Source organism: Thamnophis sirtalis, unplaced genomic scaffold (genome assembly GCF_051295495.1).
Source record: "Thamnophis sirtalis isolate CommonGarterSnake01/CBP01778 unplaced genomic scaffold, rThaSir2_p1.2 scaffold_6, whole genome shotgun sequence".
In the NCBI taxonomy this organism is placed as follows: domain Eukaryota; kingdom Metazoa; phylum Chordata; class Lepidosauria; order Squamata; family Natricidae; genus Thamnophis; species Thamnophis sirtalis.
Window position 1 is genome coordinate 101,081,273 of NW_028261386.1, and position 23,497 is coordinate 101,104,769.

A 23,497-nucleotide genomic window follows, 5' to 3' on the forward strand; every position below is an offset into this window, starting at 1 on the left:
AAAATATTATGTTGCTTGACAATAAACTGAAGTGCAAAACAGTGTTCAGTGCTCTTAAATATAGTATGTTGAAAATACCTCAGGCCTTAGGTGAAGGAGGTTTTTTTAAAAAAATAGCTATAGAGTTGATAGCATTGCTTTTCTTTAGCAGTGAACAATGATTAACAGTTGAATGAGAATCTTGTGCTTAATGGCTGCTTCATTTTATTTCTTTTCTTCTTATATCTGAACTGCTGAAGAAAGAAGTGTTCAGCTGAACCTACTTCAGTTTTTTTTTAAAGAAATAATAGTGGATGGAAGACAAGGATTTTTTTTTAAAACCTCATTATAAGAGAAAGAAGTCATAATATTCATTCAGACCCACTGATTTTTATGAAAAGAATATGAACTAATATTTTTGTATGCTCCATTTCTTTGAATGGTATGAGATTCCATGAGCAATGCTTCAAATTTTAAGGATTTTTTTTGGTTGAAAAATAGAGAATTATCATATACATTGTATTAGAGGAATGTTCTGTCTTTTCTCTAAGCCAAATATGTTGTCCATGGCAGTCTTTTTGTGCAAAGCAGCATATAAGGAGTGTGCTTTGCAAACATGGTTTTATCTGGATGACAGGTTACTGATGGCACTTTTCTCCAAAGTTTTTGGATTGCATAATGCCTCATGATTTATTCTATGTTTTTCAAAATTTATATCAAAGTGTTCAGGGAAATTATCAGGAAATGCAAGCCCCAGTGCCCTCTTTACTGGATGACGCTCAGATCTTCTCTTTCCCTTACTTGGCAGATGTTTAGGCCTCCATAATCCACTCATACTTGGACCAAATTATAGTGCGGATGCAACATAAACAAATTAAAACTGAATCTAAACAAGCCTGAGGCTTTGGTTCTTAGGGATTACTTTTTCTGAACGGCAGTATACTTCTCTGCCTTTTGTAGTGAGGTGGCAGTTCCTCTAAAATAATACTTAGTTAATTAATTAATAATAGTTTGGAGATACTTAGTAATCTTGCAACAGCCCTGAGGGCTCAGGTTAATGCAGTGGTGATGAGTGCCAAATTTCACTTATGTTTGATAAACATCAGCTTCACCGCTCCTGGTTAAGACTGAACTGACTTCCAATTGTGCTAGTTACCTCTCACATAGATCATAGGTACTCAACTTACAACTACAATCGAACCCAAAATTTCTATTGCTAAGAAAAATACCATATTTTTCAGAGTATAAGAGCACCAGAGTATAAGACGCACCAAGATGTTGAAGAGGCAAATTAAAAAAAAAATTGCACTCTGCAGACCTCCCAAAGACCACCCTTTCAAAAAAAGAGCATGAATAGCCTTTAGGAGGCTTGTAGAGTGCTCCTGGGGGGTGGGGGGTCAAAAATGAGCAAAAGGGGCCCATTTTTTCCAAATGTGTCCCCTTTTTGTCAAAAAAAAAAGGCATGCATTGCCTTCAGGAGGCTTATAGAGTGCTCCTGGGGCTGGTGGGGGGGGGGAAATTGAGCAAAAAATGGCCCATTTTTTGCTCATTTCTGCCCTCCCCAGCCCCCAGGAGCATTCTGCAAGGCTCCTCAAGGCTATGCACTGCCATTTTGGTGAAGGGGGCAGGGTTTCGGGAGGCAAAAAATGCTGTATTCAGTGTATAAGACGCACCCAGACTTTCAGCCTCTTTTTTGAGGGAAAAAAGTACATCTTATTCTCCAAAAAATATGGTAGTTGTTAAATGAGTTTTGCCCCATATTGCCACAGTGAAGTGAACCACTGCATTTGTTAAGTTAGTAACATGGTTGTTGAAGGAATATGGCTTCCCCATTGATTTTGCTTGTTTGAAGATGGCAGAAGATGATCACATGACCCCAGGACACTGCCACACACACAAATATAGGACAGTTGCCAAGGGTCCGAATTTTGAGTTCGTGACCACTGGGATGCTGCAGTGGTAGTAAATTTGAAAAATTGTCATGTCACTTTTTTCAGTACTGTTGTAACTTTGGTCACTAAATGAATGGAAGTAAGTCGAGGACTACTTGTATTGTAATGTATTTTAAACTGGATGCCTTTGAAATAAACCTGGAAATTGTAACAGATTCATAAATGCTGGGTGTAAGCTTTTATCTGGTATCTCCTCTGAGGAGCATGTGTGACCTATCCTGCTTCAATTACATCAGCTTCATATTACTTTCTAAGTAATAAGCTCGTTTAAACATATAAATCCTTTAAAGCTTGGGTCCCAGCTACCTATGAGAAGATATTCCCCATTATGTCACCAACCTGAAGCCTCCACAAGTGCTGCTTAGAAAGGGGGCCTAGCAACCTCTAGTGGCAGAACCTTCTTGCTTGCCATTACTAGTATTGTGATATTCCTTCACCTTATGGAATGCAGGCTTTACTCTCAGAGCCTGATTTTAAAGTCCCAAGGGAGAAAATTTGAGTTTCATATAGGTTTAACTCTGTAGCTTCTGAATTTAGAAATTAAGCAGAGGACTGCGTGAAGGGTGTAGCTTTGAAATAATTAAAAACAATGTTCTGTAAGTGGGCATTTAAGAACTAATTTATTTGTACTTATATATTATCTACTTGCTTCGGGCTTGACTTTTTAGATGCAAAGGTAAAAAGCCTTGTTGTTTTACCATGTTACATTGTATGCAAAAGAAATGTGAGTAGAATCCTGCAGAGGTTTTGAAGATACCGTAATTGAGTTAGATTCAGAATTGGGCAGAAGAGAAGTTTTGAACTTAATCTCAATTGAGCGTAGGTAGCCTTTGCCATTCATTCACTATCCCCCTCACAAATCCCTATGAATACAGAAATATGGTCTACAAAGTTGGGGGAGCCTGTGAAGAAATAGAGGAAGGAAGGCTGCTGCCTAAAAGCAGCAGCAGCAGCAACAACAACCACCACCACAACAAAGCTAATCCTCCTTTTTCCACCATAAAATCTTTGCTTAGATCCCCCTTGCTTCAGTGAAAAGGAGGAGAGGTTCAATCTTGTTCCAAACCATTGCTTCTTAGAAATTTTGTGTCTATGAAAATGTAGGAAATCGGCTAACTTTGATGGGAATTAGTTGAAAATAAATATAATAAGGTGTACAGATCACTTTGCAAACCAGAAAAAGTAATTGTGGAAAACATTAGTATCTCAAGTTAGTTGTTAGTTTCAGGGGTTCTCAAAGCAATTGTTGCAGGAACATAGGAACAGAAGACTATTAAAAGCTAAGTTGTTATCTTTAAAGGATTCATTTAATATAAATAACTATAATATAAATAATATGCATTTGCTGGCATTGCATGCTCCAACTAAAATGGAATATTTGAGTGATAATTAAGTAATATTTAATGTTAGAAAGGAAGAGGGGAAAAAAAGTGGAAACTGTAGATATCTTTCAACATGGTGGAATTCCACAGAGAAAAGCAAAAAGCTTACATTTTCCCATTCTAACAAATGCACTTACTGGAGGAAGCAACTGTCTTGGCAGCATGTTGTATTGATTTTTAAGTTGGAGACTGAAAGTCTCTAAGATTCTGTAATAGTAGACTGTAATTAGTTGAAAAGTGAACTGGCTGTAAATCAAAAATGGTTTTGTAAACCAACCTGCTCATTTTATATTGAACTGGAGTTAAATATGCCTCTCATTTTTCTATTGGTTTTTTAACTATTGCTAAGCAATTGGCATTAAAAAGAATTATATGAATATCAACCTTTTGAATTTAAATATAGACATAATATTTTTCAATATTAAAAAGTGCTATTACATAACTTTAATAGTTGACTAATTAGATACTGAAACATTGTGATTTTGAAAAGCATAGATATCAGAAATGTTATCTAACTATTTGTTTCTACTGAAAGTATTTTTTATTTAAATTTAAAATATGCATATAAAAATATTTGTTTTCCATATTCGTAAAATGTGCACATTTATCCCCTGTGTTCCTCTCCTCATAAAAAAAGGCTCTGGGATCCAGGTCAAATTCAGACATTATTAAGTTTCATGAGCTACTTTAAATTGGACATATTGTTGATTTAATTCTGTCACTGAAATCCATGTAATTCAAAATGCCTAATAAATTGGATTACACTTTTGCACACAAGATTGATAAAACAAAAAGAATAATGTTCTGTAAATTGCTTTACCATAAAAAAAAATTAGCACATCTGTGGCCTCGAAGTTTAAACACCTTTAATTGAAGCAACATTCAGTATGGCTGAACTTCACATATCAAACTCAGAGGCTAACTGCTGCCCCTAATTAAGGAAGCACAACCTATCTGCGCCAAAGCTCATTGTGTTTACCAATTTGTTTGTAATTGTGAGAAAATTATATCGCCAGAACTGATAGCTGTTTGGCTTTCAGAATAAAGGAACAGCCAATAACAGGAAATCATGACCATAAAATGCCTTCTTCGGCCATTGCGAGACACTATGTACAGGCTACCAAGTGGATCCAAACTCTGCATTTAAAGTTTTACTGCCCCACAGGAACTCTTGTTTCATTCTGCTTGCTGGCGTGGTTGCCATTAACTGTTTGAAGCCTCCCTTATGCATACAGAAATAGCTTTAGGTCAATTTATGCTTCCTGTAAGCATAAGGCTTGCCATTGGTTGCCTTCCTGCATACATTATAGCCTTAATTAATGCTCTCACTAGATCTTATATTTGAGGCTGCTTTTAATAGTGTTATTGTAATGTGGGTATTGATGAGTCAATACGAAATGCTTGCATCTACCTCTGTCCCTTTCAATAACAATACAGCCAAAAGATGTTGCCCAAACAATATCAAATTCTTTTAAAATAAAGAAATCTAAAAGCTTGAAGTTTCTTTAGCAAAATGTTTGGCTATCAATCTCGCTATTTGTATTTTTGGAAGATTAATGCCACATGTGGAGAGGGAATAGAATTACATGGAAACTGTTAAAAAAATATAAGGTCGCAGAAAGAGTAGAGATTGCCCCTGAAGCAGTAATAATCAACCAACACAAGATAGAAACCATACCATGCTGCACTAATCAAATTATAGGAAGCAGCACAATTCTTCTGATATCATTCATTGTTTAAAAAGCAATGTGAATACTGATTGTTAGTTCAGAAACATATGGACAGATCAGTGCCTGCATATTTTGCTGTATATTGTTCATTCTGTAAGAGAAATCTTGTAAAAATTAAAGCTGTGACTCCAAGGATTATGGTTCAGGGTTTTCCCTTTCTGCTTTCTCCCAGGATATACATTACTATGACTGGTCACAAAAGTCTTCAACTGTAGCTAGGCTTAATGTTTCAAGTTGGTTCCCTTCCTGAATTAATATCTATCAGACATAAGAAGGATGAAGCAGATGCTGGAGTTGCCCATTCTACTGTCTTCTTATATTTTTCACAGTCTGCTTTTAATTCTTCCGCTCAGTGTTTCAGTTGTGTGCAATTCTGTTCTCCCCAATCTTAGAGAAAAAGAGCTGTGCTGTCCATATGGATAGTGATTAATATGATTTACAACTGGAAATATTTAAGTCTTAAGTGAAACAATATGTGTGTTTCAGAAATTCCACCAAAAATGTGAAATCTTTGTCAGAGATCAGAGGTACAATGTGGAATTTTTAATACCTGTATCAAGTTAGCAGATGGAATGCTTGAATGTTTATTGAATTTATTTGTTACCAGGCAGCTTACAAAAAAAATCCCTACATTCAGACTACAGTATAGATATAATAAAACAAACAATAAAAAATTCATTGTCATCAAAAACAAAACTTCTAAAATGATGTTAAAATGTCCAAGTACAACTAAGTATCCAATCAATATTACATACAGTAATCCTTTTGAATGTAATAGAGCCTGCCAATTACATTCATAACCCGAGGATTCATTAGTTGGATCATGTTAAATGAACGTGATCCCTCCCTGCTTTATCCAATGTATTTGTTAATCGAATGCACAGGTCATTAAGTGCACATGAGGTATCTCAGAGTGGGGAAGACCAGGGGTGGTGGTGGTGCTTCCAATTAGCCAAGACCTCTCCGATGCACTGAGATATCCCCACCACCATCCTACCCCACTGGGTCTCCACAGTCACTGGGCCTGTAGAGGGAAAGATTTCAATTGAATGCAAGACAATGTATTTTTATAAGATGTACAGTAGTTATCCTTTTATAAGTTTTTATATTTTTGTACAAGTATTCCTCGATTTACAACCATTCTTTAATGAATGTTCAAAGTTACAACAACACTGAAAAAGTGACTTATGACCAGGTCTCGCATTTCTGATGATTGCATCATCCCCATAGTCACATGAGCAAACTTTGGACACTTCGTAACTGGCATGTATTTACAAGGATTGCAGTATTCTGGGAGCCTGGAATTGGTATTTGCAACCTTCCTAAGGAGCTTCTGACAAACAGAGCCAATGACAGATTTGCTTAACAGCTGCATAATTCACTTAACAACTGTATTGATTTACTTAACCACAATGGCAAAAGATAAAATAAAATGGGGCACGATGCAATAACAATAACTTTGCTTAGCAACAGAAATTTTGGGCTCAATTGTAGTCATAAGTCAAGGACTGCAGTATCTGCACTTAGTGTTTCAAAGGGGGTTGATTAAAGTAATTGCCCTTTTAAAAAGTAGGCAGAATATTGTGCTGCTCTTCCCACAAATGATATTTAAATGATATTGAATTTTGATCACATGACTGGGGCTGCTTTGATGGTCATAAGTGCGATGACCAGTCATAAGTCACTTTTTTCAGTGGCATGATACATTGAATAGTCACTAAATGAATGATTGTAACTTGAGGTCTACCTATAAAAGCAGCCTTAGATTAAATCTAGATATTTTCACATGGTATATTCCTTTTGTCGTTTAAAAAGCACATTACTTTTATTTTGAAAAAAGATCCTTCATAACAGTTCATGTTTTTCCAATACATGTGTTAAAAATCAAGTTTTTAATTTACGGTCTCTTGCGTATGTGTTGCAGTTACTTGCCAAAATTAAGCAGTTCTAAGCATATTTTCTTCAGTGACTCTAAGGATTAAGAAAATATTATGATGTATTCTACTGGCATGGATACTTTGCTATTTTCTGCTATTCTGCTAATACCAGGGGTGTCAAACTCAAGGCCTGGGGCCAAGATCCGGTTCATGGGGTGCTTAAGTCTGGCCCGCAGGGCTGCCCTGAATACAGCAAAGGAGTGCCCCATGGTGCCTCTGTCAATGAAAACAGACCTCTATTTTGCAGGAAGCCAAAAACGGGGCTCAGGATCCCATTTTTGCTGGCAGAGCACTCAGGCCACCATAGGTGCCCCCGATACAAGTGACTGGCCATGCCCACCTGCCCCCCCCCAAGGTCAAACACTACCCTTATGTATCCCTCAATGAAATTGAGTTTGACACCCCTGTGCTATGTCATTTGAAATATTTAGTGATGAAACAGTCTTAACAGTTTATGAGTTCTTCTAATAATCTAATTTATCTTTTAATGAGTGTGTGCACTCAGTCTTAAATAAATGCTTTAATTGGTTTTAGTTTTGTTGTGCAAAAAGGTTATATACTCAAATGATGAAACAAATACTGTTTTCCCAAGCTTCTGAACATTTACCACTCTGTGTGGTACGCAAGAATATGTATGCAGATACATTTACTGAGTGTCACAATTCAGCTTAGTGTCTTTGGTGGGGGCTGTATTTGCTCTTATAATTAGATGTTACAAAAGACATTAGAAACTTAAATAATTTAACAACACTAAATCTTTCTGGTTTACTGAATTGGATATGGAGATTTTAATGAATGGAGCACAAAATTAATTACTGTATTCAAATATGATAATGTTTAATACTTTACTCTTACATTTAGTTCTTAGATTCAGAAACTACTGTTATATTCATTCATTTATGTTACTGTGAATGATTTTGGAGAGTGCCTGTTTTCAAAGAAGAAATATATCATTGCTGGAATCCAAAGTACAATTATTAGGCAGTGAGCGCCATTGTTTAGAAACATTTCACTGTCTAACAATTTATTTTTCCCAATTTTTAAATAAGCATTAGAAATGAAAGTTGCTTATTTCTTTTTATTTTTCAGTAGCATAAAATTTGCATGCTAAAATAATGCTTTTGGAAACCTGCCAGCTAGGTTGCAAGGAGGGATCAACTGAGGAGGCAGCTTTTGTTGAATATTATCATTACACAGCTAATTTGAAAATCAAATTGAAAATTAAAAGAAAATTTAAAAAACAAAGTATATCCTTGCTGAATGCTTCAAAGTAATGTTGCAGGATAAAGACACCAAGTTATGTTCCAGTGAACAGAAGATAACGGAAACATGTATGTTCTTAAAATAGATCTTATGAATTCAGTCTGAACAATTTTAAATGCCCTTTTGCCATCTAATGAAATTGGAACTTAGAACAGTTGCTTCCAATTTATCTGCAGCTATGTCCATGTATTATCTGATGGAAACTGCAGTTGGAACAAGTCAAGATATTAGATGCAATATCTAGGTTGGTTAATTAAGAAAGATTTCTACAGACAATTTCCATGTGAACATTTATTACATTTTGTGTACAAAATATTTCTTATCATACTTGACTCTGAATTTTATAATGAAAAGCATTATCCTTTACATAGTTAAAATATGTTTTTAATTTTTTGTTTTATTTATTCAAAGTGGATAGAATGGATATAAAAAGCTTTTCTGATCCCCTCTTCTGTCCAGTAATGAATGCCGAGACAAGCTTAACTGGAATGTACTTTAATTAGCAAAACGCCAAAATCTCGGTGGCTGAAAGCCAAGCATAACAAATAGATAAGGACCTTGGCAGCAAGTCAGACAAACTCAGGCAGCAATAAACACAGCTAAAGCTTGGCAGCAATCTAGCCTGCCAAGCTCACAGTACTGTCCTCCGACATTCAATCCTGTGTTGACTTCTACAAAGAGGGCCGTGTGCACAAGTAGCTTTTATAGTCTGGAGAGGAGCCTAATGACCACCAGCTGAGTACAATCACCTCCTGTAATTGCGTAATTGTTTCTGACACCTAGTAGCTCTTTGATGGCGTGCATCCAGGAACAACTCACTGCTGGCCTCCGGCTCACTCTCCCTTGTCTCCTCCCTACTGGTCCAAGGATCAGGCGCCACCTGGTGGCAACTAACCTCTCTGCGCCCTGCTCGGAGTCGGAACCCTGTCCAGGGTCCTCCACATCCTCCAGAGCCGACTCATAGGGCCCCTCGCTATCGGAGTCTGGTGGCAGCTCCAAAGGCTCCACAACAAAAAGCCTACACACTCTGGTTAAAATGCTAGATTTTTGAGATGTAAATAAAATCATACCAAGACAAATCACTTCAGAATTATTTTCACCTTTATTATAACATATATACTATACAATTCAATTGGAAAACAAACTGAAATTCTTTTAAGGAGAAAAATAAGGGTTGTGTAGATTTTTTAGATCCATTGTAATTCTTCTTTTCAGCTGTACATCTCCAAAAGTAATTTACTGTAATATTTTATAAAAATCAGTAGGACAAGTTTTACTCTCCAAATTTGCATTTTAAAAGATACTACTGTATTTTCCCGAAAATAAGACCATTTTATTTTCTTTTGACTCCTCGAAATAAGTGCTTTGCCTTATTTTCGGAGAGGTTTTATTATTTTTGAGGTGCAGGAGGAGCCAAATGTGGTTACCTCATGGCTGCTGCTGTGTTGCGATATTGTTGGGGAAGGCTTCTTATCCGGGGAGGTCTTATTTTCGAGGAAACAGGGTACATACAAGAAAATGGTATTGGAGAAGCATCAGGTTCCTCTTCCTTTTAAAAAAACAGGATAAACCATTAAGAATTGATAAGTAATAGATTTCCACTAGCTGACTATGATGGATGAACAAAAGACCTGTTTGTTTCTAAGTGGAGGCAGGGGGCTTAATCCTGCTTATCTTCTCTCCGTTTTATTTATTTATTACATTTATATGCTGTCCATCTTATCCATAAGGCAATTCTTGACAGCTTATAAATAATAAAAAAGATAAATATAAAAACAATTAAAATAGAAAGTGTTATATAGGAACCAAAATCAAGAGGACAGAAGGCATGGGAGTGAGATCTTCTCATCCTGTCAACCATGTCTAGTGAAGAGCACCCCATTGGGACTCCTTTTTCTCTGCAGCTTGTTGGAACCTATTACAAATGCATTCTTTTAATAGTCTCACTACTGTATGAATAAGTAAGTGAAAATGTCCAATATGAATTATACAGTTGCTTTTCTGAGTTTCTCTTTAATAAATCGGGACTAGGTAAATTGGAAAAATCTGCAATAATTCATGTCATTAATAAATTTGTAATTGTATTTTTTCCATAAGAGCCAAAATAGTGGTTTTAAAATAAAATATAGTACACTATGATAACAAAACAAGGATAGATTCATATTAAATTATGTGAAGGAATACTGGCAGAGGAATGAGCAGATAACATTGAGTAGGATTAAAAATAAAATCTTTCTGTTTAGCTTTGACCTTCATTTCAGATGACCAGACATTTTTATTATATATGGCCTTTTTACAGTTACTTAAATTAGAAGATGTAGTAAGTTGGGGGGGGGGGGAATCAAGGATAAAACTGAATCAACCTGCACACTTGCCAACCTGAATTCCATATTGCTGACGAGTCAGCCACAAGACCCAAGGTCTTGGATTAATTGTGATTTATAGCAAGAGAGAAGGTCAATGGAGACAGGATGAAAATGTGTCAGGAAACGTAACAGTAAGATAGCTTCTACAGATTTGAATTGAGAGCATCTTATGTTGATTGAAAAAGTACCACCCCCAGGTCAATTTTCTTTTAGTTTGGAGATCAAGGATGTGGTGGTGGGGGAAATCCTTTCTGTATTATTATTAATTATTAATTATTATTATCAGTTTATTATCAGTAATTATTATCAGTTCTCTGTCCTGCAAGCTACTTTTGCTTAAAGAGTTACTCTAGATATATCTCAAAATGTAGTCATTATTACATTTTGCATTTAAAATAATTGTTACCAAAATCTAATTGTGGGGGTTGTTAGAATTTGGTTGTAGTTGAAACTGTAACCCTATCCATTAATACCGCCTGTGCTGTAAAAAGATTTATGACTACATGTTCTTTTCTAAAGTTTTTAGGGTATGTGAATTATATAGCAGAGTAAAAGAATATACATCTAATATAATAAACATTTGGTATTGCTGGTTATGAAATACATGGTTGGACTATCCAACAACATGCAGTTCAGTGGTGAGAAAAATGAGGTCCTGCACTTAGGCAGGAAAAATCAAATGCGTAGGTATAGAAGAGGCCAGAGTTCCCCAACCTTTCTAGGTTGATGGCCTGGAGAGGGGAGAGGCAGGCGGCTTTACGTGTGCATGGGCACGGGCGACCCATGCACAAACAGGTGTGAGTGCAGTGCAAATGGGTCCGCAAGCACTTCACAAATGGGTCCATGAGCATGACACAAATGGGGCCATGAAAGCCTGTACGATGCTTGCCATGAGCATGACGCAAATGGGGCTGGGGGCATAACATAAATAGAGCCACAAGTGCAATGCAAATGGAGCCATGAGCGCTTACAGAACACTCACAGCGACACTAGCATGAGTGGGGTGTGTGCACTCACTTGCACTGGCCAGCCATTCATGTGGCTCAGTTGGGGACCCCCGGAATATGAAACACCAGGCTCAACAATAGTAACTGTGAGAAGGATATTGATGTTGTAGTAAGTAGACCACCTCTTAAATATAAGCCAGCAGTATTCTTTAGCAGTCAAAAAAGGCAATGCAGTCCTAGTCTGCATCAAGTGAAAGTACTGCTTTATACAACACTCATGAGACCACACTTGAAATACTGCATACAGTTCTGGTTGTCAAAATACAAAAAAAAGATGCTAAGGCCCTAGAAAGAGTGCAATGAAGAGCAGCAAAGATGATAAGGAATCTGGAGGCTAACCTATATGATATAAGGTTAAGAGAGCTACCATATTTTTCGGAGTATAAGACACATCCTTTTCCCTCAAAAAAGAGGCTGAAAATCTGGGTGTGTCTTATACACTGGATATAGCATTTTTTGCCTCCCAAAACCCTGCGGCCTTCACCAAAATGGCCATGCATAGCCTTTAGGAGACTTTCAGAGTGCTCGTGGGGGCTGGGGAGGGCAGAAATGAGTGAAAAATGGGCTCATTTTTGCTTGTTTGCCTCCCCCCCCAGCCCGCAGGAGCTCTCTACAAGCCTCCTAAAGGCTATGCATGCCCTTTTTTTTTTGACAAAAATGGGTCATTTTTTGCTCTTTTGTCCCCCACCCCCCAGGAGCACTCTACAAGCTGCCAAAAGGCTGTTCATGCCCTTTTTTTTTGAAAAAGTAAACAGGCTCGTTTTTACGAAAAACAGGCCATTTTTGAGGTTTGCAGAGTGCAAAAACTTTTTTTAAAATTTGCCTCTTCCAAATCTTGGTGCGTCTTATACTCCCCAAAAATATGGTAGATATCTATAGCATAAAAAAAGAAAAGGATTAGGGCTGATTATGATAGCAGTCTTCAGTACTTGAACTGCTGTCACAGAGAAGAGGGGGTTGACCTATTCTCCAAAGCATCTGAGGGCAGGACAAGAAGTAATAGGTAGAAGCTCATTAAAGAGAGAGCTAACCCAGAACTAAGGAGACATTTCTTGACAGAACAATTACCCAGTGGAACAGCTTGTCTCTTGGAGTTGTGAGTTCTCCATCACTAGAGATCTTCAAAAAAATATTGGACAGCCGTTTGTCCTGGATTGAATAAAGTTTTCTGCATTGGGCAGGTAATTGAACTAGAAGACCTCCCAGACTCTTTTCAGTCCTTTGATTCTATAATTCAATGCCCTTAGAATCTTTGCTGGCCCCAGAATATTGGTTTTTATGCCATCTGATAAGTCTCAGGTTGTACTTTTAGTCTATAGAAATGCAGAGAGCCTTTGACCTATGACCATTCAGTTAGCAACCATTCAATGTTACAACAGAACCCTCCTCTCAAGAGCTATTTATGACTTGGTTTTGAAGTTACAATGTATTCCCCCCGTCACATGATTGCATTTTTGATGCTTGGCAACTGGCCTGAATTTATAGCCATTTGCAATGTCCCATGGTTGCACCACCATGATTTACATTTCCCCCCAGAATGACTGTTGGCTTACCTGAATGGCCGTTCTCTGGGCGCTGCAGAGCAAGCATGGGTTAAACACAGTCTATCTGCCCTAGGACTGAGTAGATTTTTCTTTGACCATGCCTCCCTTTGCCTTATTGAGGTCAGTTTAAAAATGAAAGTCTTATCCGTTGCAAGACATTGTCTGATAGTCAATATGTAAATAAAGAGTCTTGGACACTCTGTTAAAGCCTGGGTGGGTTTGGACTTTCCCAAGGTGCCCAGAGAACGACTGTTCAGGTAAGCCAATGGTCATTCTCCTGTGCGCTGCTTGGAGAGTCCAAGCATGGGACATACACAAACTATTGTGTCCCAGGGAGGGAAGAACCAGTGTCCAGAATATCTGTAGCCGAGGCTACTCGTTGCAAAACACATCTGCCAAAGGAGGCTTCAGCGGAGGCAAAGGTGTCAATTTTGTAATTCCTGATAAACGCTGTGGGGGATGCCCACATAGCCACTCTGCAAATGTCAATGGCCTGGGTTGCCCATGCTGCTGTAGTGGCAACACTCTTTGTGGAGTGTGCCATCACCTGACTTGGCACGGCCTTGCCCTGGTGTTCATAGGCCATTTTAATGCAGGCCCGCAGCCAACGTCCAATGGTTGAGGAGGAGACCTTTTGTCCTAGTGACCCAAGTTGAAACGAAACAAAGAACGACTCGGAGCATCTGAATTTCTTGGCCCATTAAACATAGATACGCACGGCTCTCCGAACGTCCAGCTTATGCCAGGAGCGCTCCTTAGGGTGTTTGGATCTAGGGCAAAAGTTGGGAAGGATCACCTCCTGTGCCCTGTGGAAGTGAGTGTTCACTTTTGGTATAAAGGTGGGATCGAGTCGCAGAATTACCTGATCATCATGAATTATACACAGTTCCTCCCTGATAGAGAGCCGCAAGCTTGGAAACCCTCCAAGCAGAAGTAATTGCCACTACGAAGGCAGTCTTGATAGTCAAGTGACGGAGACTGGCCTTTCGAATGGGTTCGAAGGGCGTATGCGTCAAGGTTTACAGAACATAAGGTAAGTTCCAGGAAGGATATCTAGTTGGGGGGCTTATGTTGGATGCGCCCTTCAGAAACGTCTTGACCTGCAGATGCTGACAGGGACTGGGAGCTGTTTCTTGCCAGGATGGTGGACACGGCTGCAACCTCGCAAGGGAGAGTGTTGGGCGCCAGACCTTTGTCCAAACCATCCTGAAGGAAGTCCAGCAGTTCAGGTATGGATGCTGATACGTCTCTGATACCACACTTCTTGCACCAATCCGAAAAGGTGACCCAGGTCGCTTCGTAAATGTGTGTCGTGGATGGTCTTCTGGACGACTGGATGGTCTAGATGACCTTGTCAGATTTTGTTCCCTCAGGAGCTGTCCCTCAAGTGCCAAACGGCTAACCGGGGATCCAGGTGGCTGACATCTCCCTGGCTGAGGGAGATTTGCTCCTGAGGAATTCTCCATGGTTTCCTGAGGGAAAGACTGACAAGATCCGCATACCAGGACCTCCTGGGCCAATGCGGAGCCACAAGGAGGATCTCCACTCCCTCCGCTAGAAGCTTGGCGATTACCTGCGGAATGAGCGGTAGAGGCGGGAAACTCTTTCAGGCTCTTTGAAATTGCACTTCTTCTCGACTGCTGTCGACTGCCCCCATCTGAGGGAACGAAGGACCTTTTGTGGGAGATAAATACGTCTGGGGGAATTGCTGTCTTTCAATCTCTGCATCAGTAGAAAGAACCACTGCAGATCCCTGGCATGAAGACGCACCCATGGAACTATCTTGAGGCAGGAGGTCATAATGCCGAGAGTCTGTGAAAGCTTGACAATCGGCATTGACCTGGCCTGGTGGCACTGATGGATTCAGCTCCTGAGGTTGTGCAGATGGTCTGGAGAGAGAAAGACCTGGCAAGATACCGAGTCTATGACTGTGCCAAGGTGCTGAATTCGTGTGGTTGGTTCGAGATGACTTTTCTTTCGGTTTACAGAAAAACCATGTCGTGGTGATCCATACGTCTCTCAGGGCCTGGTGAACACTCAAAGAGTGTATGATGATGTTGTCCAGATAGCATTCCAGACGTATTGGACGTGCGCGGAGGTGATCCGCCACTGCAGCCAGAAGCTTTGTGAAGGTCCTGGGAATGGACAAGAGACCAAAGGGGAAAGCCCTTTACTGGTAGAGTCTCCCGTCATAATGGAACCTCAGGAACCTTCGGTGTGATACATGGATGGGTACATAAAGGGTAAGCTTCTTTCAAGTCTACCCCTAGACCCAAAGTTTGACCTGTCCTGGCCCCTGTCACTAGTCTGGGTATATGGACGCTGGTATGAGAAGGAAGTGGAAGCCTGTGCAAAGTCTTGTGCACGAAATGGCTGCTTCCTGAAAGAACTGAACCCCTTACGTTCATTCTTTTTCAGGGTTGACGGAAGGATCTTCCACTTGTCCTTTGTCTCAGTCATGAACTTGTCTAGGGAGTCCCCAAAAAGATGTCCTCCCTTGAATGGGGCAGAGGCCAACTTCCATTTGGCCTTCATATCCGTCTGCCAGTGGCAAAGCCACAAGAGGGGGCATGAGGTCACATTGGAAGCTAGTGCTCACAAAGCAAACTTCGCTGCGTTCAACAAAGGGTCCGTAGAATATTCCACCGCAGTAATGATCTTGTTAAGATCATGGCGCCACCGAGACCCCTCCATGGGAGGCTTGGATCTCAGCTGGCATGACCATAGCAGTGGAGCCCTAGTGAAGAATGACACCGATGTGGATGCCCTGATAGCCCAGGATGCTGCTTGGGGCATCTTATGGCATGCCTTTTCCGCTCTTTTGTCCTCTGCCTTTGGACCTTCCAGGAGGTCCACTGGCAGAGCCGAATTGGAGGTTAATGAAACCACCGGGGCATCCACCTCAGGCAATTTTAATATGTCTTCCATCTTAGATTCTACTGAGTACAGGTTCTTATCCCTCCCCACTCGGGTTGGCCGGTGTGCCTGGCTGCGCCCATTGGCGCTGGACTACGCCCATAAACAATCCGGGAACCGGAATTAGCTCCTGGGCAGGGGCATTTTTCTTAAAGAGACCCTCCTTGGGATTCTTAGATGTGGAAGGAGTAGTTTTGTCCTTAGCCCCTAACTCGGTTGAAGCCCTGGCCTTATGCAGGATGGACTTAAACGGGGTAGGTTTGAATAGGCCAGTAAAGGTGGGCTTATCAGGGGGAAGATCCTCATCTTCCGACAACTCAAAGTCCTCTGCAGTTTCCTTCTCCCAGAAGGATTCCTCTGTTGCCACTGAGGTCCCCGGAGAGGCTGGAACCAGGTCTCTGAGCTGCCATACGGCGATTCCTAGAGGATGTACTAGCTCGAGCTCCTTCTGCCGAATACCTTCAGCAATGCCCTGAGATATTGCTTGGGCAATAACCTATTTCATCTCAGGAGATAAGGCCGAGCCTTTGTCCTCAACTGGCCTGGCTCTGGATGGAGTGAGCCGGCTCCTGGCCCTGGTAGGGTCAGTGTCGTTCTCGGAAGGAAAACATTGGAAAGGCTCCAGTTCTTCCCTCATGGATGAGCTGGGGGAATTTGGGTAACCCAAGGGGAGCGATCCAGGGATTCATTGTCAATGAAGGATGGGGACCGATCTCCCTGAGGGGGTGAAGGATCCCCTTTGTCCAGAATGACCGGGGGAGGGCTGGCCACTGTATCCCTATTCTCAGGAGATTTCTCTGGCCTCTGAGTCTTTTCACAAGCCTTTCCTGGGGCATTGTGCTTTCTGGCTTCCTCCCCCCGGGGACCCTTATCCCTTGAAGAATCATGTGCTCTTTCTCTCTTTCCCCCATATTGAGGAGGATCTGGCTTACTGCACTTCGAAGAGGGCCCTGCCAGGCCCTCCTGTGCCTCCAAACCTCCATCTGCCATGATGACCTTCTAAAGTAGCTGATGTGCTCTTCGTTGGTACTGAGGTGGGGCTGCTGCAGTAGAGTGGCATCCAGTGCTATCCAGCTGGCTTCGCAGCACTCACAGAATGACCAGGGGTCTGGAGTATGGCCTGGCTGCCAAAGAACCTCCAATGCCACCCTTCCTGATGTCTGTGGAAGTGGGGGGGGGGGGAAGAGGCCAACCATGCCGGTGCCCAGGACAAGATTGCACACTCTCTGGCGGCTGTCTGCGGCTGAGGGGCAAATTTGGCTTCCCGAGGTGTTCTGATGCCGATCAGAGTTTATTAGTGACCCAAAATGACTGCCGCCTCTCAGCGTCATCTTCAGAAGCCAGCCAGAGCTTCAGTTAGTGGCCGGTATGAAGCGTGCGAAACAGGCGCTTCCAAAATGGCCACCGCACTCATCAGGTAATGGAGAGAGCCGCCAGAGCCTCAAATGAAGCTTCCAGAGCTTTGGGTCGGAATCGGACGGCTGGGGAAAGGGCCAGGAAGCCTCCTGCCTCTGCCGTGCTCGCCAGCAGCCGCTGGACAGGCACCTCACCGCTCCTTACTGTGCGTGCGACCGGCAGCCACTCAGAGCCCCAACAGCCTCCTCAGCAAATCAAATTTTAAACAGACACTCTTTTTTTCCTTTCCTATGCTAGCTGTCCTGTGCCAGAATCTATACAAAAATAATAAAGGTTTTCTACTGTGAACTGATTGGAGAGTCCCAGTCTATTTGAGTAGAACTGAAGAGCTCCCCAGATATAATCCTTACGGGCGGACTAAGGCAAAGAGAGGCGTGGTCAAAGAAAAATCTACTCAATCCTAGGGCAGATAGACTATGTTTAACCTATGCTTGGACTCTCCAAGCAGCGCACAGGAGAAACCAATGTTTACTTATGGTTTCTGAAAAAAACCCACATATAGTGAACAATGGGTTTCCTTAATGACTGTTGTGTTCACTTAACAACCACCAGGGTCACTTAATGACTGCTACATTTGCTTAATGACCTGCTGCAAAGAAAGTTGTAAAATTTTCCATTCACATGATGATCTCCTTTATGACTGTCAGAACTTATGACTATAATTACCAGAGTCAATTATGGTCGTACATTAAAGACTATATTATAAAAAGGCATAGAAAAATATGTAAGTTATATTGTTCTAACATTCTAAGTAACATTTTGAGCATTGGTATATTATATTTCCTGCCTCACTATATCCTATTTATATTTCCTGCCTTAAAATGCAAAACTATTCTGATTCCTTTAAATACTTTAGCGAGAATTCATTTTTTTCTATATATAACCTGTAGGTGATAAATATCTTGTACTTTATTATCATGTTGGTATAACATACCATACTGCATGTTTGGATTCTAGTCAAAAAAAGATTTTATCTCCAGATATTTCACTTTCAATAGAATAGAAATCAGTTTCTTTTACCAGGCAATGTTTTTTTTTAATATGGCAGTGAGATTGTACCAAAAAAGGTGTTTTAGGTAGCCTGTTCAGGTTTCTGTTTTCTTTTTAACCTGATTAATCTGCAGTAAAGGCATTGCATCAATGTACATACAGTTCCCTCCAGTGCTATAGGCAGAAATAAAGCATTAAAAGATCTGCCTTCAAATATAGAAGGAACTATCTATAAATGAGATATCTCAAATAATACAGATAGTAACACTATATTTCTAGGATTGTTCCTGCAATGACTTTTATTAAATTTGCAGCTATAACCATAGTTGTCATTATATGTGAGATGTTCCTGGTGTATATTTTTTTAACTCCACTTATCATTTATTTGTCTGGGGTAAGTTTTGAATTGGTCTATAATTGATACCCAGTGATGATAGCTATTGAATTTAAAGGTGAGTGGAGAAAATCATTGCCTTTAAGTTTTTAATAGTTCTCTGTTTTCGGTAATGGAAATAATGTATTCCTAGTCCTAGAGGATTGTAGCATTCATTGTTGGGCTTCTTAATGGCATATTGCTTCTGTCTATTGAAAACTGAATGGTGAATTTGATGGGGCTATGACCTGATCTGGTAAGGCAACTTCTGTGCAAATAGGCAGTTTAACCGATTGCTAGCAAACAGTGTATCTTGGCTTTGTATTTGTAGTACTATGGCAACTTCTGTTGTGTTAGTCTCTCTTTTTTAGCCAGGAACACAACAGAGCAGTTACATCTTAATGCAATTGAGCCTATTGTTGGCTTGTTCAGTGAAAAATAGAGACCTACTTACATTTTTTCAGTATAGCTCTAAAATAGAACATTAAGATATTGAATTTGTCTGGTGGTTAGAAAAATACAATACTATGCTTTTGAAATCATATGAAAGAAGAAGAAAGGATTGACTTGAATAACTTGTTTTGTAACACACAGACACACACACACACAGACCACGTTGCCTTGGTAGCCTCATCGAGAAGAAAAATCTGTAACACTTTAAACATTGTAGTGGCATTCCTTTCAGGAATTTAATCATTTGCTTTCTTTACTTCTAAGCGATTACTGTATAGTGAAATGAAATTTTGTAACTAAATATTTATTTTAAGTAAAAAGAAAACCACAGATGTGTCATTAAGTCATGTTGTTGATACACAACTCCCTGAATAGAAATAGTACTTTTGGCACCTTTTCTTCAGTGTTGTTGATGGTGAAAACAGCCTTTATACACATTCATTGTGGATAATAAAAATGGCAACTGAACATCCAAACAGTGCAAATGATTTGATAAAATTATATCTGTTCCAGCAGTTATCATGACTCCTGGTAATACAGTAGAAAACTGTATTATATCTGTTTAATTAGATTAACTCCTGCTTTTCACTCTATTTAATTGGTGGAACCAGCCATCAATAGAGACTTCAAAACATGGGACTTAGGAAGAGCTGAATACTGTGCAGAACCCATCAGAGTGCAAGCTGCCTTTTCATTGAATCACAGTTGAAGAAGAAACACAGTTGAAGGCAGAAGGTGGGGTGGCAGTTAGTTTGTATTCAGAGCGAATCTACCGTGACTTTTCCTCTAACAATATCCACAGGAAACTGAATGTGGTTGCTATTAAGCATTGGTAAAAACCTTGAGCTGGATTCCTAGTTGCGTCACAAGTCTATATAGTTTTCTGCATGGTAGAAATAGTCTGTCACTGTCAAGATATTTTTGTTGTCTTCTATACGTAGCCTACAACTCTAGTATTCCTTGATAATCTCCTGCCAAGTTCAGACAAACTCATGCGATATTCTACCATTTCCTGAGACTTCACAGGTTTATTTCCATTTAATCCCATTCCACAGTTACCTGAGTATAGGCCCCAATGAATTTATATCTGATTAAATATTCATATATTGGTCACTTAATCTTCTGTTCTCTGTAATGCAGCTGGGATGGGAAAAATGTTTCTAACATTATTCAAAATAAGGAAAATATTAAATAATTGCTCTTCTTCTAGTAACTGGTATTTAAAATTAAATATAATCCTTACTTAACAATAATTTGTTCAGCGACCGTTCAGAGTTACAACAATGCTAATGAAGTAGTAGTTATGATGGATCCCCCAAATTACAGGCATTGCAGTTTCTCCACAGTCACGTGATGAAAATCTGAGTGATTGGAACCTGCCTACCTTTATAAATGCCAAGTATGCTTCAAATTCCACTACCCACCTATTCCCTCCCCAACTCTTCCCCTTTGGCCATCCAACACTCTGCTACTCCCTACCTCTACTGTTCCCCACTGGCCCCAGCTGCCTATTGCCATCTTCTTCCACCATCCATTGCTGAAGAAGCCTACCCAGTTGAGGCTAGTTGCTGACCCTTCACAAGGCCTCTCTGATCATAATTTGTGACCTTCCTTTCCAGACTCCAACAAAGTAAACGGAGAAGTTGGCAGGAAGTCACAGTCACTTGAGGTCCTTGCTTAATGACCCACAGTGAATTGCTTAAAAACAGTAACCAGGGATTGCCGGAATGGCCATTGCTAAGTGGGTAGTAACATAATTTGGCCCTTTACAGCCCTATCACTTAGCAGTTGAAGTTCTTAACCATCAAGTGTGAGCTACCCGTACTTGGTAAGTTCCCCTCAAAAGAATTGTTGGAAACTCATTACATCTTGCCAGGGTTAGGACCTGTTCTGAATTTCAGTAGTTATTTGGTTATTTGGCTTAAATATCTTTCAGGCTTGAAAGAAGGTGAGCCCAAGAGCCGGTCTTTTGGAATGATTCAAACTCTTTGAACTTTTTGTATGCTGTTTAAGAGAAAACTGTTGCACTTCATTTTCATACCTTGAGAACAAACAACATCATCAGTTCAAATCAGGGATTTCAAGCAGGGGTGAAATCCAGCAGGTTCCGACAGGTTCTAGAGAACTGGCAGCAGAAATTTTGAGTAGTTCAGAGAAACGGTAGCGGAAATTTTGAATAGTTTGGAAAACCGGCAAATGCCACCTCTGGCTGTCCCAGAGGGGTGGGAATAGAGATTTTGCCATATCCTTTCCCTGGAGTGGGGTGGAAATGGAGATTTTGCAGTATCCTTCCCCTGCCACGTGCACCAAACCACGCCCCCCAAGCCACGCCATGCCCACTAAGCCACGCCACACCCACCAAGCCACAGAATTGATAGTAAAAAAAATGGAATTTCACCTCTGGTCTCAGGCCCCTAAGGACCAAAAAAAAAAAAGGATCTTAGTGTAGAGGAAAGATTATATGTCCACACATGAGTAAATTTTCATTGTTGCCAGCCTCATGGTACCACACCATGTCAAGAACATATTGTTTATAGTCCGGTGCTTCAGAAGTATACTTGGTGTAACATTTAAATATACGGTACTAGAATTAGTTCAAATATTTTATAATTAACGATGTCTTTGGCGACATTGGGTTAACAGATATATTCATGAAATACAATATGAGAGGTGTCATATGTAATGAAATTCAAGCCTGATCTTTGGGAATCCCTATCTATCATGTCTCTGTGATTTCCAAGGATTTATGTGGCTGATTCTTTACCCAGAGAGTTCAATATTCTAGAGAAATTGCAGTAACAGAAAGAAAGTTTCACTTGTTTCTCCATTTCAGAACACCAGAAATGTGATAATAAGAATAAAAATGGGACAACTTTTAACAAGCCTCCTATGTCATAGCAACGTGAGCAGCGGCGTGGGGGGAGGTTGAGCTGTGTAATTTAGGATGTTCTAATGCCAGGATTAACTGTTTATTTTTGCATCTCTGCAGACTTTGATGCAAAGCAGCAGTTGCTTGGCATGGGAGAGCTGCCTCTGCCTCACCTATGTTAATTTTAACTTGCTTATTTGTCTAGGAACATTGGCACATTGGGATTTTCTGTAAGCCTTCTGATATTTCAGATTGAGAATGGAGCCAGAATGAGAGGACTGAGACAGTTGCCATACCATTCTCACATTCTGGGTTTTTCCAGGTATAGCCTTTGATTTGGCCTCCTGCTTTTATGAGCACAATAGAATCTTTTCACACCCTCCTTTCTGCAGCCGCCTCTTCCCCATAGAGGCCCCCTTGAGGCCTCTTTCTGAGAATTGGGGAGATTCATGCGATGTTGTAGGGCAGAGGTCTTCAAACTTGGCATCTTTAAGACTCGTGGACCAGCTGGCTGGAGAATTCTGGGAGTTGAAGTCCACAAGTCTTAAAGTTGCCAAGTTTCGGGAACCCTGTTGTAGGGATTGTTGCAACAAAGGGAACATACCAAACATTGGAATCATCCTTACCTTTTTGGCTCCAACTTATTGCGTATCTATATTGTCTGTGTATTTGAACATTTCTTATAATGATATTAGCCTTTAATTTTTCAATATCATAAACAGGAAAAATAGCACTTACATGACACCTAATGTTTAGGTTCTACTTATCAAGTGCAACTTCTTCCTATTTTAGTTCCTTAAAATTATTTTTTAGAATATATCTCAAACTGAAGTTATTACTAAAAAGCAACAGAGTTCTTTTAAAGTTTTCTACTTTCTCATTATCGAATTTCATCAACCAACCAACCAACAAAAAATTTCATGTAATTTCTGTTTCCTGGCATGTAATTGATCTCCGTAGTTTGGTGTATAATTTTTTTTCTTTTCAACTTCTCTGCTACAAATTCTGTTAGGCCTCCTTCTTGTATATAAGTCACCTGTAAGACCTGCTAAAATAAATTAATTTCTTATAAGGAATTAAGTATGAATACACTTTATAATGATGTAGATTGTATGCAGTAAGTCTTATACTTCTTTTTAAAGAGAAAAACCTAATCATTGTCCAAAAATTGAATAACAGGAAGTAAAAGGATTAATTCAATAAAATAAAAAAATAGCAGTTCTCATAGTCTAAAATGAACCATATACAGAATCTATTTGCTTCTGATCAGATCTTTTTATGCAAAAAGAATCAGAGAACTGCAGCCAGGTATTATTATTA

The 23,497-nt window shown here is 39.9% G+C and overlaps 1 protein-coding gene across 2 annotated transcripts in view; it reads left to right on the forward strand.

Annotated features, from left to right (window-relative positions):
• The window catches only part of CEP85L (centrosomal protein 85L), a 113,552-nt gene that overhangs the window by 32,607 nt on the left and 57,448 nt on the right, over positions 1-23,497 (forward strand). The gene's annotated exons all lie outside the window — the stretch shown is intronic.